Genomic DNA, 18,315 nt, shown 5'->3' with positions numbered 1-18,315 from the left:
AGAAGTTTGCTTTTTTTCCCCTCAGGAGCTAGCTCCAAAATGCATACAAGTCCATAATCATAATTATTGGTGCACTAAACATGGTGAGACATAAATAAAAGAGAGAAAAAGAAAAAGAGACGCAACACTTGTGTAGAAGGCAAAGTAAAGGGGGGAGGGAGGAAAAACCCAGGTCCACAATCATTATTCATTCACAGCACAACACAGGTTTAGGAGTTCCTCACACCCTTTCGTGAATTATTTTCAAAACACAGGCGGATATCAATTGTGAGGCATAAATTAGCTCACCCTACCTAGTTTAACTTTAACAATACGAAGACTTGTACCACAGCTTTTGCAAACCTCAAAATGTATTCATTGGTGATTTAAGTGCAAGGCAAGCCAGTGCATTTAATGGGATTCCATGTGGTGTAAATCAACATCGCTTTTTTGGCTTCAGTCCTATTTACAAAGTACAATAAAAAGATATAGTTTGCATGCACAATTGAGAAAGGCTGCCTAAGGCAAATTGCCTTCAGCTGTGACCCATACTACTTCACCCTCCTTCAGGCTGCAATCCTTTGCAGTTTTAACCTTATTTACTTGTTTACTTAAATGCATATAGCCTGCCTTGGGGAGGGGAGCGGGGATAGTCACAAGGCAACAAAGACACACACACACACACACACACACACGTATAAATTAAACAGCAAACAATAACAAGATTTAAATGCATGGTTTTAAACAACCAATAATGTTTAAATAGCCAGCACATAAACAACAATATAATTTCCTCATATAATTGGAGGAAATCAGCACCAGAAATGTATGTAGCCCAATGAAAATCATCCCACAAAGCAATTGATAATCAGTTATTTTGCACGTTCCCCTTAAAGAACTGTAGGAATGATCTCTGATCTCACTTGGGATGAAGTATCACAAATGTGGGACCAAGTAATTCCTATCCCACATGTCACCTTGCCCAGCTGCTTCAGGGAGAATTGGTTGAGCCACTGTCATGTCTAGTTGTGCCCCAAGGCTACAGCAGCTGGAATCTTTATGCAGGTTTTCAAGATCAAATGTCAAGCTGTGAACTACTGGGCCACGCTGGTTACCTTGTGCTATTGCCCTTCTATTTTATTAGCTTGATCATAGAGCATTATTTGAATAACCTGAGTTCAATGGTTCCGTGGAAAAGCCTTACCTTCTTGCTAGTGCCAATTCTTCTCTTTCATGATTCTTTCTATAGTTGTTGTTTTCTTTTAAAAAAGAAACAAGCAAATATAAACAAAACCCCACCGGATTCAAGAATTGTACTACAGTGGTACCTCGGTTTATGAACACAATTGGTTCCGGAAGTCTGTTCATAAACTGAAGCGTTCATAAACTGAAGCGAACTTTCCCATTGAAAGTAATGGAAAGTGGATTAATCCGTTCCAGACGGGTCCGCGGAGTACTCAACCTGAAGCGTACTTAACCTGAAGCATGGGTGTAATTGGTTCCGGAAGTCTGTTCATAAACTGAAGCGTTCATAAATTGAAGAGAACTTTCCCGTTGAAAGTAATGGAAAGTGAATTAACCCGTTCCAGATGGGTCCGCGGCGTTCATAAACCGAAAATTCGTAAACCGAGGTGTTCATAAACCAAGGCTCCACTGTAATATCAAAGGGAAGAGTTTCATCTCTGTACCTCAGTCTCCAAAAACAAACAACCCATGTTCATTAAGAGTAACTTAGAAAAGGGCGCAGTTCTTTGATTTAGGTTTCCAAAGGAAACACTACTATAAATCTAGAATGACAAAAAAATAATAATAATGGAAGGCTCTTCACAAAAAGTATGGTATGCGCAAGTAGTGCTTTTTTAAGGGGGTAATCAAGGGTATGTAGTAATGGCACCTCTTTTTTCGTTGTTTTAAAGTGTGGTGCTTACTGAAACAACTTCTGCACGCAAGGAAGAGGAAAAGAAAACTGTTTGATTGAAAAGGAAAATATACCGCCTGCCTCTGGCAAAGGCTGTAAAAGACAGTGCACAATAGATGACTTCAACTCAGATGAGATGGTTACAGAGTCTCATTAAAACCACACAGGCTTTGTGGTGATACTAATTAGATTAAGGTCCTCCAGCCACAGTACAGAGACTTCTCAATCAATGTATTATCTGCAGAGCTCTGATGTTCCATCAGCATTTTAAGATTTTGGTTGCAATAAGAACTTCTCTTCCAATAAATCTAGGAGATGAATTGATTCTTGAATAGAAAAGGCCCAGATAGTTTTTATAGGAGATATATGTACTGGGTGTTGATAGGCCTGCCACCCAATCCGTCCCAACCTCCAAGGTCTTTTCCATTATATCCTGTTCTGCTAACTGAAACTCTTAATACCTCTGTCAAAAATGTTCTCTGCATGGAAATGACAACTTGATTCTAGGAGCAATTTTGTCTGCTGAAGCTATTTTCCAGAATGCTGCATAAAAAGGGGCTCCCATTCTCTTTTATAAGATGGGTCACATTGTCCCAATGGAAGGGCCTGTATGCATATGGTTCTGAGGAGTTTTATAAAGCAGAGAACGTGTATTTTAGCCATTGCAAATATGTACCAGTATATAAACACAATTATCCTAATTAGGTTCATTGGGTCAATTCTTCCACCAGCTGGCTATAGCCTAAAGGGGCACAAATTAAGCCTCTGAAGGAAAAATTCTTATCCTAGTCTGTATCTGTATTGTACTGTAAATTGCAATGTCCAACAAAGTAATTGTGCTAGTTGTGATGACACACTGGGAGATCTTTCTGTATGTTCCAGAAGACACCTTCCATCAGCCCCAGTGCTGATTGACTGGGCTGAGTGGATATACATACTTCCTTTGACAAGTAAACTTACTACAGCAGAAGTAAAGAAGTTCATTGATGAGCTCATGAAAACTCCACCGTGTCCTTGTCATGCTCAGTTTATAGAGAGGTGTGTGAAACAAGTCACAGAGACAGCAGGGAGAGTGTATACACATGAGAAACATAAGGCCAAGAAGCAAGTCAGTGCCTGATGTCCAAGTACAAATAATAATAATAACAACAACAACAACAACAACAACAACAACAACAACAACTTATTTATTATACCCCACCATCTATCTCTAAGTTGTCCTAGCCACTCTGGGCAGCTTCCAGCCAATCAAACAAGACATAATGGAACTTGTTTATATTTCTTATTACCTTTGAAATGCTGTTTTATGATTACAAGGTAAAGTTGTATGCTTAGTAGGATATGTTTTATGCAGCGAAACTACAGTTGTACCTTGGTTTTCCAATGGAATCCATGTCGGAAGTCTGTTCGACTTCCAAAAACATTCAAAAACCAAGGTGCTGCATCCGATTGGCTGGAGGAGCTTCCTGCACTCAATCGGAAGCCTCGGAAGTCGCATTGGATGTTTGGCTTCCAAAAAATGTTCACAAACTGGAACGGCATTCGGGAGCCAAAACATTCAAGTCACAAAGCATTCCAGAACCAAGGTACAACTGTGCTTTTTTTATAGCATTCCCTAATATTCTCAAAAGGTAAAATAAAAATTCTTTGGCTTTCCAAAAGCAGTTTTTGTGCTTTGTAATCAAATGTAGATATATCAAGCTAAATGTTGTCCAGTCACAAAGCAGACTTGAATTCCTCACAGGCAAAAACTTATTTTTAAGACTCTTCAGTGAAGAAATTTGCAAAAAAAAATAAGTTCCACCTCCTAAAATAACATGCCCCAATGCTCCAACCCTTCTCTTTTCCCCTGTGGCAAAACACAGAGCTGCTAACTTCCTCATAGGCTCCTCTCTGTTCTGTTGCTCCCAAGGTTAGCCAAGGAAGGGGTTGCCCCATCGGATTTCTGAACTGCCGATTAACAAGTCTCTGCTCAGTTCCAGGGCAGTGTAAAGTCATCACCCTGGGTGGTTCCACCAATAAGAGCCGGCTTTGAGAAAGGAGTATGTCTTTCATTTCCCTGCCTTCCTGAAGCCAGTTTCCTGAGTTCTCTGTGATGCTGCTGAATTATAAAGGTGGGGGGGGGGACTATTTTGGCCATGGCTTATTTATCAGCCCCGCTAATGAAAACAGATTCTGAGTTCCTTGTTGATGATGCTTGGAACAATTATGCCCTGTTTATGTTTCTAGGACCAATTCTAAATTAAAGACCCTGCTAGTAGGATATAGAATTGATTGCTTATCTTCAAATAACTGCTTACGCAAGCCATTCAGCTCCTCACCTCATGGTCTTGCACACGCAGAGAAAAAGAGGCGTAATATTTATACATTGTTGCTTTGACAAAGAGCGATGTACCTGACCCATATAAAACTGAGATAAAGTTGTTTTGGGAAACAGGGGTCTGAATAGTGGAAATTCAGCACCATTGCACCATTTCTACACTTGAATACTGTACCATTAGTACAGCATCTATTCCACAATGCATTGCCTGCTGCAGCCTAATAGACAGTTATCAGGGTTTTCCAAGAGGGAGGCATCAACACTTTTTTTTTTAAATTAAATCTACTGTCACTTCAAGCTTGAGTGGCCAGACTGACTGCATATATTTCAGCAACTCTTCAAAATGTGAGCTGCCTGCCCTGCTTTGTTTCAGGAAATTAAACCATGAAGAGGATCCCAATCCACAAGGAAACGACAATGGGAGGAGATACGGAGAGGAGGAATATCCTTGCCTTGTGTCCTGAGCATCTGAAGTCTCTCACAACTGCCTGACCTTTCACCATAGAACAGATATTGAAACTAGAGCACAATTTTTCATACTCTGCAGTTCTAGGATGCATTTATCTGCTGATCCATCCTGCATTGTTTCTCACAGCTACAATGGAGCTGCTGCTGTCTGTCTCATTTGAACCCTGTTAAGGAAAGAGTTCTCTCAAGATGTTTCTCAACTGGACTTAGATCTCAATACAGTATAGCAATGCTGGACACCATCCCAATCTCTGAGCAAAGCAATGCGAGATTCCCGAGGTTCCAGTCGGTGAGCCAGGGTTCGTGTTTTATTCAAAATAAGGTACAACAGAGACTATGGTGTCTTTATGATATATGGTTTATTTACAAGTATATACAACCTACAATGGAGGCATTCACAGCATGAGCATCCCAAGAGGATATTGCTTCTCTCATTGCTGCAGCCTTGGATTCAAACAGAAATCAATCATTGCTCTGCCTCTCTCATTTTCCAGCTTGCTGCTTTGCTTCTAGCTCACATCACTGCATCTCTTTGACCTCAACTCTGGCTTGTCTTTCTAACTACCTGTAAGTCGTTGTCTCGTACCTTCCTCGTTTCCCCTTAATTTCCCATCACTAGGGCAATCACATCACTAGGAAGATAGCCTAGTTTATATTATATCTTTTAACATTGGATCCAGGGGTGAGAAGGGTCTCAGGATACAGCCCACTCATAACAGCATCACTTACGTTAGGGATGAGAAAGCTTTAGCATTCCATTTGATTCTTGGTCATATAGGCTGGGGCTAATGGGAGTTGGAAGCCAATGCTATTTTGAAAGCCTATTCCCCATCCTTGCATTATGTACATAGTTTCTTTTGGTTTTGTTTTGTTTTTTAAAGGGGGGAGCTGTTCTTTGATTATGTAGTTGTAGCCAACACAGTATTGATTCAATTAGAGAGGGAGAGAGAGGGAGAGAGATTTTTCAAGGCATTTATAAATTTACTCACACACCAAAACCGCAACATTGTACACCAAGGCACCAGCTTCAACTTCCATGCAAACACCCTCTCTTGCCCTGAGCCTTTCAACCCAATCCTCTCCCTCCACAGGTCTTGAGACTGGGCTCAATGTTACATCAAACTTTTGAAAGATGCAGCCTTTTAAACTCTTAGCTATGACAGCTAACCTTTTATATAGCTGGCTCATCATGAGCTGCAGAGAACAGCTCTTCTCCCAGGCTTTTGGCTAATTTGAGTGCCGAGGTTCCAAGACATCCCCCCAATAACTCACACTTCACACAATATTTTAAGTTTAGGGTTTTGGGCATTAATTTGACCACAACTTTATTTAAATACAACTGAATGTGAGTGGTTGCTTAGGCATTGGTTCTTGCCATCTGTCCCCCGCTTGGGACAGATCTGACTCCCACTAGCCTAGTAGGAGAGCCATTAGGTAAGCACCCTCTGGGAGAGATTGGGGCAGGGGCCCACGCCCTTGACCTCATCCCTCAGATGCCCCCCAAGGCTCATGTACGGCCCTGGCCCCTAACAGGGATAAATGGACAAACATGTAGAGCCCCAGGATTCCTTTAAAGGAATACCCCTAAAGGCAGCAGCAACCATGAGGGGCAGGCCCAACCAAAATCCGTACCCCTACACCATCCAATTTGAACCAATGCCTAACCGCCAACCTTACAAGTTGTGAGTTATTGCAGCGTAGTAGGCAAAAACCACCTGGCACCAGCCAATCAGCCAAGTGGCAAAATTCCTACCAGGCCCCTGATCCAAAACAGATGACCCCATGAGAGGCGCAGCAAGGTCAATGCAAGAACGCCTAAAATTAGAGGAGGGCAGGCGGGAGATTCGTTGTGAGCAGCAAAAGTGGAACTGAAAGCTGCTCGCTAAGCATATATAGGGTAAGGCTGTCAATCAATCATTTGCTACATGCAAATTTCCCCAGCAACAACACACCCACCAATCACACATGTGACCATCCAAACTGACCCACCTCGCCAACCCTGGGATGTCTTGTTAACCCTTCCGCAACCCATTTCTCCTCTATGGGGAGAACCTGCTTAAACAATCTCTGGACCTTTTAACTGTGGGTGAGTGGAGGTATTGTTTTTGTTTGCTACTATGTTATGTATGTGGGTTTTTTTGTTTTTATATTGTAAACTACTTTGTGATCATCAGATGAAGGGTGACATAGCATATCTCTGTTTACATTTACTACAGTAAATCCAGAAAGAAACTTCCCCGGAGCATCAGGCTTGTAGACTGTTCTGGTTGTAAATGCTAAGCATTAAGTATCCACTGTTAGTCATACTGAGAGAGACCCATTAGAATTAATGAACACAACTAATTCAGGTCCATTAATTTCAATGGATCTACTCTTGAGGGCTACAACCCTAAAATAATGTATCCTTCACAGCGCCAAACTGCTGCATTGTTTATTCAAACTGTTTATTCCTGAATGGTAGGGACTTTCTCCTTTCTTGCAGATGTACAATTGCCTCACAATGATTCAGAAATGAGCCACTATGCCCATGGGCCTCCAGTTTTTCCCCCTTTTGCATCTGCACCCTTCACCTGTCAAATCCGTCCCTCTACACAGTGTGTCAGTATTACTTACAATATTATTTCTAATCAAATTAAACAAAATAGGGAAAACTACCACCTCCTTAGTGACTATCCTAATTGTTAATGTTACAGGTACGTAGCCGTACAGCTCTCTTTCTCAAGCTCTGGGAGGAAGACCTTTCATTGCCTACAGACAGCCACCCAATCTTAAACAACTCCTCACCCACAATAATACAACCACCAGACTTAACATGGACACTGGTACCAGAGCCTGCAATAAACCCAGACACCAACTTTGCTGCCACATACAGCCGGACAACACCATTACTGGCCCCAACAACATCCAACATACCATCTCAGGACTATTTAATTGCTCATCTTCTAACATTGTGTATGCCATCAAATGCCAACAGTGCCCTTCAGCTCTCTATATTGGACAAACAGGCCAAACCCTATGCCAAAGGATAAATGGACACAAATCCGACATCAGGAACCACAACACAGAGAAACCAGTAGGAGAACACTTCAGTCTCCCAGGACATTCTATACAAGATCTCAAAGCAGCTGTTTTATTACAGAAAATTTTCAGAAACAGACTAGAAAGAGAAGTTGCTGAATTGCAACTCATTAGCAAGCTTAAAACCACGGAGCCACCTGGAATGAACAAAGACATAGGATTCTTATCTCATTATACATGATCAAACTTTCCTTAGCACCTCAGCCCTTGCTTTCCCCCCACAAGACCAATTGCAGTCATTAACAGTCGTTAACAGTCACCAACAGGTTTACCACTCCTATCAGCCCATCACCCATTCCCATCACCCCCACCCTCTGAATATACATAAGGGTCTGGTGGATTCTGTTTCAGTGTATTTGAAGAAGTGTGCATGCACACGAAAGCTCATACCAAAATAAAAACTTAGTTGGTCTTTAAGGTGCTACTGAAGGAATTTTTTTAACTAATTGTTAATGTTTGCCCAATCTTAAAATGAGTTGGTGCTGACAGACCAAAGGAAAATCTGTTTGCATGGAGCCAAAGGGGGAATTGCCCTTATGAATTGTAGCTTCCTGTTGGGATGGGACCAAGACATTCCATGAAGAGGCAAGTGTGAGGCAAGGGACAAAATTATATCCATCCACCCACCCAAAAACCACACACACACTCTCCAGGTACAGAAGGCAACTGGACTGTCTTGCTTAAACACAGGCAACCAGACACAATCATCCATTAGCAAGTGACTCCTTACTCTTTGCTCAAAAGTACAGTAAACTGATCCAAATGAAGCCACTCTAGAACTTGCAATTGCTTAGGAAGCTAGGGAGCACAAAACAATATTCTGCATACAGTATATCATTTAACCTTTGCAAATGTGAATGAAAATAAGCAAAGATCAACAAGATGCAAGTTCCATTCCATTCCAAAATGGGCTTGTTCTATATATGCACTGTAAGTGTGTGAATGTAAATAAACACACACCAAACAACAACAACTTCCTTACTTATCCCATGTGCTCTTATTCTTCTGGGTCTAGATAGCAGAGCGACTTCTGGCCTGAAAGCATTAATTGCTTGCCGCAGTGTCTCCAAAATGCTTTGGATTTTTGCCTTTCACACTCTTTGAATCACTGATCGTAGAGTTAATGTTTCTTTTGCATGACATAAGAATCATGAAATATGGGAACACAGATGCAGCAACAGCTGATGTACAGATAGTTCCAAGCTTACCCTGATGCTTGTGCAGAAAATGTGCCACTCATTCTGTTCAGTTCTCGCTTCTCAGTCTGTTCCTGCTTCTCTGCCTTTCATGTTTCATCATCTCATTTCCCCCCCGATAATATTTCAGCTATGTGATAGACAGTTGATGAAGGTTAAAATGGTCATTAGATGATTTCGTTTTTGTGGCAATGGAAAATACTTTCTTTCTCTACCCCCTTGCATAACAAATATACTCCTGTTAGATGTTCAGTCTTATACTGGTTGTATGTTGGTTTCCCCTATTCCTATAATTTACTTAGGGATATAATCAACAGACTGTCAGGTGGGGGGAGGGATAGAAATTAGAAGCAATGACATCTTTTGCTCAGTCTTTTCATTCTTTACAGGCATTTTAGAAAGTATGGGTTAGAATAATAAAATTGTAGAGTTGGAACGGACCCTGTGGATCATCTAGTCCAGGCATAGATAAACTCAGCCCTCCAGATGTTTGGGACTACAACTCCCATCATCTCTAGCTAACAGGACCAGTGGTCAGGGATGATGGGAATTGTAGTCCTAAAACATCTAGAGGGCCGTGTTTGCCTATGCCTGATCTAGTCCAATACCCTGCAATGCAGGAATATGCAGCTGTCCCATACAGGGATCAAACCTGCAACCTTGGCATTATCAGCACCATGCTCTAACCCAGACATCCCCAAACTGCGGCCCTCCAGATGTTTTGACCTACAACTCCCATGATCCCTAGCTAACAGGACCAGTGGTCAGGGAAGATGGGAATTGTAGTCCCTCGGTCTCATGGCCTCAGTCCAGTATAACTGAAGGAGCGTCTCCACCCCCATCGTTCTGCCTGGACACTGAGGTCCAGTACTGAGGGTCTTCTGGCGGTTCCCTCATTGCGAGAAGCCAAGTTGCAGGGAACCAGGCAGAGGGCCTTCTCAGTGGTGGCACCCGCCCTGTGGAACACCCTCCCATCAGATGTCAAAGAGAAAAATAGCTACCAGATTTTTAGAAGACACCTGAAGGCAGCCCTGTTTAGGGAGGCGTTTAATGTTTAATAGATTATGTCATTTTTCTGTTGGAAATTATTATTATTATTATTATTATTATTATTATTATTATTATTATTATTGTCTAAAACATCTGGAGGGCTGAAGTTTGGGGATGCCTGCTCTAACCAACTGAGCTATCCAGGCTAGGCATCCAACTAACCTTTTTTTAGAGAAGTTCCACTGAAATTAAAGGACCTAAGTTAGTCATACCAGTTACTTTCATGGCCTCTGTGCCTGAGTATGACTAACAGCACATGCAACCCTTTTTATACATCTAGTGTTTTAAAAAAATGCTTGAAATTGCCCACATTCAAAGCATTATGATGTCATTTTAACAGTAACAACTTTCCCCAAAGAATCCTGGGAGTTGTAGTTTGTTAAAGGTGCTGAGAATTGTTTGGAGACTCCTCTTTCCCAGTTCCCAGAGTTCCTAGGAGGGGGGCTTGATTATTAAACTACTTTGGGAATGGTAGCTTGGGAAAAATAGGAATCTCCAAGCAACTCTCAGCAACTTTCCAACCTACAGCTCCCAGATTATTAGGGGGCGAAGCTATGGACTATTTAAAGCAGCATCATAGTGCTTTAAATGCATCACGTGAATGTGGTCACTGTAGTGCACATCTATGTAATTGACACTTTGGTCTGTACCTCCGTCAATATTGAATTAAATCCTATAGAAATCCTGTTGGAGTATAGCAAACATGTTTCACTGCACTCTGCTTGCCTCTGTTGTTGTTGTCTAATCTATATCCAAATGTCAATCTCTCATCATGCAGATGCAATGGTGGGATACATTTGAACCTTGCAGAAGGTTTCTTTCCAAATGAATAAACATTAAAGATGCACTGGAGGGGGGTGGGGGTGGAAGAGTCATACTGTTCAGAAAGCAACTCTAAAAAATAAAATGAAAATGTTAAAAGTGATTACAATAAACAGCAGCTGACATTGAGTCTGCAGAGAAATTAACAGTTCCTGCATATTTGAAAGAGCGGTTTTAAAGGTCAGCATCTCACTCTAGTGGCATTAGGCAAGTGTTTCTAAACTTATTTTTCTTTCGTTCTACTTGCACTGAGGAGTATTTGCATAGTTTCAGTACCCATATAAGGGTTGCAAAAGCTATTGTCCTATTTAATCCTGTGCTGAACATTCCTGTCTTTTTATTTACTGTTCTCCATCAATGGGAAAAGAAATTGCATTTGAATTTTTTCAAAGAGAAAACATCATATTGGGGAAGTTGTCGTAGGTGGGGTTTTGTTGTGCTTGCCTTGCTTTTAATGTGGTCGATGGGTTTGAGGGGTGTCTTTCATTCTCATGGGTACAGAGGTGTAGTTTGTATTCTGCAGCTTTCCCAGGTGTAAAGGTTCTTGTTTGTTTGTTTATTTCATTTTTACTTTTAAATAAATCTGTACAACAAAAGGAAGGATTCCTTTTACAAACAAAACAAAACAAAAATCCACGTACGTTTAAGATGTTCAGAGCAAGCTTCTCTGACTTCCTGCACCAATTAAAGCACAGGGCAAGACTTTAGGGAGCAATTCATCCCATGGGTCTTTTTCATATCAGGACGCATGGGCAGCTGGGAAGGAATGTTTAGTGCAAAGAAAACACACACACACACCACCCTCAGAGTCTCAGACACCTTGCATTGCTAAGGTAAGCTAAACCCTGCCCCCTCAGAACTCTAAAGGTAGTTGTAAAGTAACAGGAGGATAAGGATGAAACAAAATAAAAAAATCCTTCCAGTAGCACCTTAGAGACCAACTAAGTTTGTCATAGGTATGAGCTTTCGTGTGCATGCACACTTCTTCAGATACACGGAAACAGAAGTCACCAGAACCTTATGTATAGTCAGAGGGTGGGGAGGGGTATTACTCAGAAGGGTGGTGGGAATGGGTGATTGGCTGATAGGAGTGGTAAACCTGTTGACGACTGTTAGCGACTGCAATTGGTCTTGCAGGAAAAAGCAAGGGCTGAGGTGCTAAAGAAAGCTTGATCATGTATAATGAGTTAAGAATCCAGTGTCCTTATTCAAACCAGGTCTCTCCATGGTTTTAAGCTTGATAATGAGTTGCAATTCAGCAACTTCTCTTGCTGTTTTAAGGATAAAGAAGAAAACTGGAAGGTTTTGTTTTTTTGCAGGAGAAGAAAACTTTTGAGAAATTGGAGAACAGGTTTTGGCACAATACTGATTGGTTTTAGTATTATTATATTGCACGATTGCTTTAACAATTATTGTTTTTAATAGTATTATGGATTAATCAGTCCTTCCACATTCTTGTGTGGGATGGGCCATTGCTGCATTGACAGAAGGTTGGGGTGGGGTAGCTAGCAACTGGTGCAGCACTTGGGTCTGAATCAAGCCCAATGCTTGATATATATCCATATGCTTGTGTTCTCTCACACTCTCTCTTGTACTGCTGAAAAAAATGATTCTAATTTTCATATTGACCCAATCAATTATTTTTGTTCACTTTGGGGATTTCATCTCCCCCCCCCCCGCTTTTTCCAATGATGCCTTCCTTTCTTTAGTTTCTATTCTTCTCTTCCTGGAGTGAAATACCATATTCCAATTAACTATTCTTACCAGTGTGTGTGTGTGTGTGTGTGTGTGTGTGTGTGTGTGTGTGTGTCCAAAAAGGGCCATGTAAAAATCCTTGGATTTTATGACCTTTTTGTTCTACATGTGTCATAGGTTTAGATAGACCAGCGGTTGTCAACCTCATCCCTACCACCCACTAGTGGGCGTTTCAGGATTCTGGGTGGGCTGTAGGGGGTTCTACAGCACAAGCTGAATCCTTCCATCGAGCACTGGTGGGCGGTAAGGAAATTTTACCATCAAGAAAGATGCATTAGTGGGCGGTAGGTATAAAAAGGTTGACTACCCCTGAGATAGGCTAACTTGGCCTTCCAGATGTTTTGGGACTACAACTCCCATCATCCCTGACCACTGGTCCCTGTTAGCTAGGGATGATGGGAGTTGTAGTCCCAAAACATCTGGAGGACCGAGTTTGCCTATGCCTTAGATCAGGCATCCCCAAACTGCGGCCCTCCAGATGTTTTGGCCTACAACTCCCATGATCCCTAGCTAACAGGGCCAGTGGTCGGGGAAGATGGGAATTGTAGTCCAAAACATCTGGAGGGCCGAAGTTTGGGGATGCCTGCCTTAGATAGATAGATACCGGTAGATAGATAGATAGATAGATAGATGCAGGATTAATTCATAGTAGGGAAAAGGTGTATATAATTGTGTGTGTTTGTGTTTGTGTGTGTGTTGATTCCATCCACTTACAACTTTCATTAAAAACAATACAACCAGTGTTCCAAAGTCAGTTCCATTCATTTCAATGAACTTGAGTGCAGTAGCACAAACCCAGCTGCAGATCCATATATTTTTCATTCAAAGTAGCCTTAATAAGACAGAAACGCCAAGAAAATGAATATAGGTTGAGTTCTCATGAATCTTTAATTGTGTATCTTACTTTCAGCAGCTTAGGGGATCATTTGGAAAAAAGGAGAGCTTGCAGAATTCGTAAACTTTCTTCTCTATCTTCCGATTTATCAGCTCCTGGTGTACAGAATTCACTGGGCGTTCACTGACTGATGCTCCTGCAGTGCTAATTATGATTCATGGTGAATGTATATATATGTAAAAAACAAAACAAAATCAAGACTACATTAAAAGTACGAGGCAAAGCAAATTCTGGACCCCAGTTAGATTTTCACTGGTCAACATGCCCATCTAGTATTTTAATTAACTATTCTTACCATTGTTTGTGTGTCCAAAAAAGGGGTCATGTAAAAATCCTTGGATTTTATGTCCTTTTTGTTCTAAATGTGTCATAGGTTCAGATAGACCAGTGGTTGTCAATCTGGTCCCTACTGCCCACCAGTGGGTGTTTCAGGATTCTAGGTGGGCGGTAGGGGGTTCTACGGCACAAGGTGAATCCTCCTTCCATCGAGCACTGGTGGGTGGTAAGGAAATTTTACCATCAAGAAAGATGCATTACCAGTAGTGGGGGTAGGTATAAAAAGGTTGACTATCCCTGACCCACTGTATTGTAGCCCAGGGTCCAAATTCTCCTGCTAATCTGGATATGAAGGTTCCTTTTAAAAAAAGGATGAGGGCAGTACTGGACAAACTCTGTGTAAAAGTAGTTTCCTATGAAAAGGAAGCAGGACCCCTCCCCCCCAAAAAAATCAAAACTTGAGTTTCTGTTTGCTCAAGTAGGTTTCAAGGCTTTTACGAGCTCTGACATGATTTTGTTTTAGTCAGTGCATAACATCCCAAAATAGGCTAAATCCTTAGTGGTTTGTAGGCTCTCCAGCCCTGGAATAGCCCACCTTTTAAATCAAGTATCATCAGACAGATTTCAAAGATACACATCTTATATATGAAGCAATGTCTTACAAGTCAAAGAGAGATTGCCATAGAGAAGATCTGTGAAACCCCAATCAGAGCTGGGTAAGGCCTAAGTGACCTTATGTACCAGAGCTGGGTAATCACCTCTACCTGGGAACAAGATTGATTAGCTTTGAAATTGAGATTCCAGGAGGGAAGAGAGACAGACAATTCACTATACCTTTTCTGGAGCAGCTTGGTACATGACAAAAATGGAGTGACGGACCCCTAAGTATACGTGGCAGACCACAACACCCAAAGGAATTGAAAGGCACAGAGGGATTTGCTAGATATGGTTTCCTTTTGAAATGGGAGCTTGGCGCATTGTGAAAAATTGCATTCGCTCCATCAAGCAAATGCAGGGTCATTGAAGAGGAGTTTGAAGACACCTTAAGACATCTCCTCATAAAATAGTCAGGAAAGGCACAAAGACAAGGCCACACTGCTGTTGATTTTCAGTCATCCTGTAGTAATTTATTATTTACAGATTGTGTAAGGTGCTGGGTATTGATTGGTTCAGGCTAGGAAAAGCAATGGCTATGAGTGAGTTTTGCTTAGGTGAGCACATTTCAGAGTTCCCCACAGTATTTTATGTAATTTTTAATGATGCATCAGCAAGACCTAGATTCTCTCCCCCCCCCCAAGCAATGTCTCAGAAACCTCAGCATTATTATATTGCCTAAAGAGCACAGTATGCTGTCCAGGAATGAGAAAGATTTATAGATAAAATAACATTAGACCTGTCCGTGCATTGCAGAGCTGTATGTTGCTGGTCACACATGGACAGAGATTTTCTTGGTGAAGACTTAGCTTAGACCTCTATATAATGTATAACATTATATGGTGAGATAAATCATAATTGCGGGGTTGGACGGGAAATCAGTAGGAAATTAAGAATTGTCTGCTCCAGTGGTTTTCAACCTTTTTGAGTCCAGGGCACCCTTGACCAACCACATTCTTTTTGTGGCTCCCCTGTGGGAGCCATTGACACTGGGGTTCCATTGCAGGGTGTGTGTAGTTAGGGATTCCGTCATTCTGCTCTTGCCCCTTTTGGCACAGTTTTTGGCACACGCATAGCTGCCAAGTATCCCATATCCGCCGGGAAAACCCATTTTTTCTTACCGTTTCCCGGCGGTCCCCCGTTTAGATTAAAATCCTGGTATTGTCCCTTAAATCGGCTTCGGCCGGCGGTCATTTTTCTGGTGCCGCTTTGCCCTTCTATGGGCACCAGAAAATGGCGGCGCTGGCGCCGGAAGTCGCTTCCGCGCATGACCGGAAGTTGCGTGACGCGACTTCCGGTTGCGCTTCGCCCTTCTATGGGCATCAGAAAATGGCGGCGCCGGCGCTGGAAGTCACTTTTACGTGTTTGCGGTCATGCGTGGAAGCCCATAGAAGGGTGAAGCGCCACCGGAAGTTGCGTCACGCAACTTCCGGTCATGCGCGCGCTGCCGATCCCGGATCTTTACGTCCGGAACTTGGCAGCTATGCACACGTGTAAGTGGGAAGTGCTTGTGTGGACTGCACACATGTGGGGATCCCCTGTATCCAGTAAAAACTTGTGTTGTTTGCATGTGAAGACCCCCAAGACCTCCCAAGAAAGACACAGTGGACACAAATATTAGTTTAAGGTTACTGGCATAATTTTGGCCACAATTTAATTGATTGCAGAATGTGAGTGGTTTGCTTAGGCATTGGTTCGACTAGCTGCACCTACACCTCCGGCAGGGCAGCACTGGCAACTGGACAGTAAGGGTAAACATCCTGGGGGAGCAATGGTCCTACCACAGACGCAAGCTCACCCCAAAATGCTCCCAGGTGCTCTGGCATGGCTCTAACCCCTGGAAGGGGATCAGACAAAAGCATGGCGAGCACCTGGATTCTCTTAACGGAATACTCGTATTGCACATTGGGAGGGGCAGGTGTGGCAACCTCCCCTCCACCACACCTTGAACCAATGCCTAACCACCAAACCTTACAAAGTTGTGACGATTTGCTATGCGGCAGGTGAAACCCAAGTGGCACCAGCCAATCAGCCAAATGGGAAAATTCCTACTGGGCCCCTGCCCCAAAAGCAGACGACCCATGACAGCACAGCAAGGTCATAGCAAGACCCTCAATATAGGGAGGGTGGGCGGGTGATTCGATGCACGAGGCGCTAAGAGGAAGCTCAATGCAATGTGCAGCGGTATAAATAGGTCCTCCAGCTGCAAAATCTCTCAACCCCATTGGCCAGAATTACCCCAGCAACCGAGGGACCCAATCGGGTTGTTGTGGCTATCCAAACGATCCCACCCACACAAACTGTGAGGTCAGTCTTGGTGATCTCACTGCAACACTTGCCCTCATGAGGACACAATTTGTGATTGAGCAGTTTTGCCTATCATTTTTAAGGCTCAAAAAATGTTAAGGCTTAAAATTTAAACAGTAAAGAATGCCATCAGTGTTGACACCTGCTTTGATTTATTTCACAGTTTTGTATCTTTTTTCATTTATTGCAAGATCTTTTGTTGGGCAGCATGCAAATATTGGCAGTAATAAGCATTTTGGTGACACCCCAAATCTCCAGATAACCCCACAGTGGGAGCTTCCTCAAAATTGGGATTCCCATCTCTTAACATATAAGCCCTTCCTTTCCCAGAAGGATATATCTGGGCACATCCCATTAAAGTTTAAATGGTTGCAGATGTATGTTTAAATGCATTACGTCCCAACATGTCTCTGATGCAGCCACATAACTTGTTCATATTCACACAATAACACAGGCTGAGGGAAAAGTTAAGGATGTTAATCTAGGATGAAGGTCACTCAAATTCAAATCTGCAAGGAAAACCCTGGTTACACATCTAGTGACTTGTCATTTGTACAACCGAGGTCTCTTTGCACCTGTTCAGTAGGTAAAAGAAGTGTTTGGGTTAATAGAAATGGAATTAATATTCACCTGAAGTCTACTTTGCACTCTGTGCCAGAGTGATTTAGAAGGGCCCGACTGTGGAAATTCAGAATCCATGCACCATATTTTCACTTTCCAATTAGGAGGACAAGCTGGACAAAACAATGCTCTGTTAGGAAGGCTGCCAAGTCTCAACATATCAGTGCACTATACATGTCAATCTTGCAGCTGTGTTCCACAGATATCCTCCTGACACCTGGTAATGCTGAATTTTACATCTTAATACAATGTGGCTCGAACACAGAGCAGCAGCATGGTGACTAGCAAAGTGCCTTCTGGAAGCTGGACAAACACACAAATACATTTACAGTAGTTTGCCCAAAGTAGCCAAAAATATATCACAATAGCCTTGACAAAAGGCAAAAAGGCTATTTGTCTTTCTGCACGCTGGCAAAGAAAATCCTTGGTATTCAATGTCAAGCACAACCTTGCTAAAAGATAATTTGATCGAATGAAACAGGACCAAATTCTTCCTATCACCAGCAATGGCATGATACACTGGAATTGTGGACCCTGTAGTGAAGATTACACTATTGTTTAGAAACTGGGTGTATTAACATAGTATTTCTGTTAACATAGCATTTCTGGTGTTGGCACTTTAGAAAGATAGGTTATATTTCTAGACTTTAATATTTCTGTTAAAAGTCACCGAAGTTTCCAGTATACTATGTGTGTGTGTGTGTGTGTGTGTGTGTGCGCGCGCGTGTGTGTGTACACACACATACACACACTAGCTGGCCATGCCACACGTTGCTGTGGATATCTGTTAAATGGAACCTCAGAGTCCCCCTTCAGACTCCCCTCACCTTCAGAGTCCCCCTGTTTTATGTGTGTTATGTTTACACAGGTGCATCCCTGTGACTCCCCCCACCCTGTTCCGACCCATAACCTATCCTGCCCCTCCTCCCCCCACCCCCTGGCTCATCCCTGTGATTGGGCCCACCCTGTCCCAACC

Source organism: Zootoca vivipara, chromosome 4, assembly GCF_963506605.1.
Source record: "Zootoca vivipara chromosome 4, rZooViv1.1, whole genome shotgun sequence".
Taxonomy (NCBI): Eukaryota; Metazoa; Chordata; class Lepidosauria; order Squamata; family Lacertidae; genus Zootoca; species Zootoca vivipara.
The sequence above is the reverse complement of the archived record's forward strand: the minus strand, read 5'-3'. Positions refer to the sequence as shown.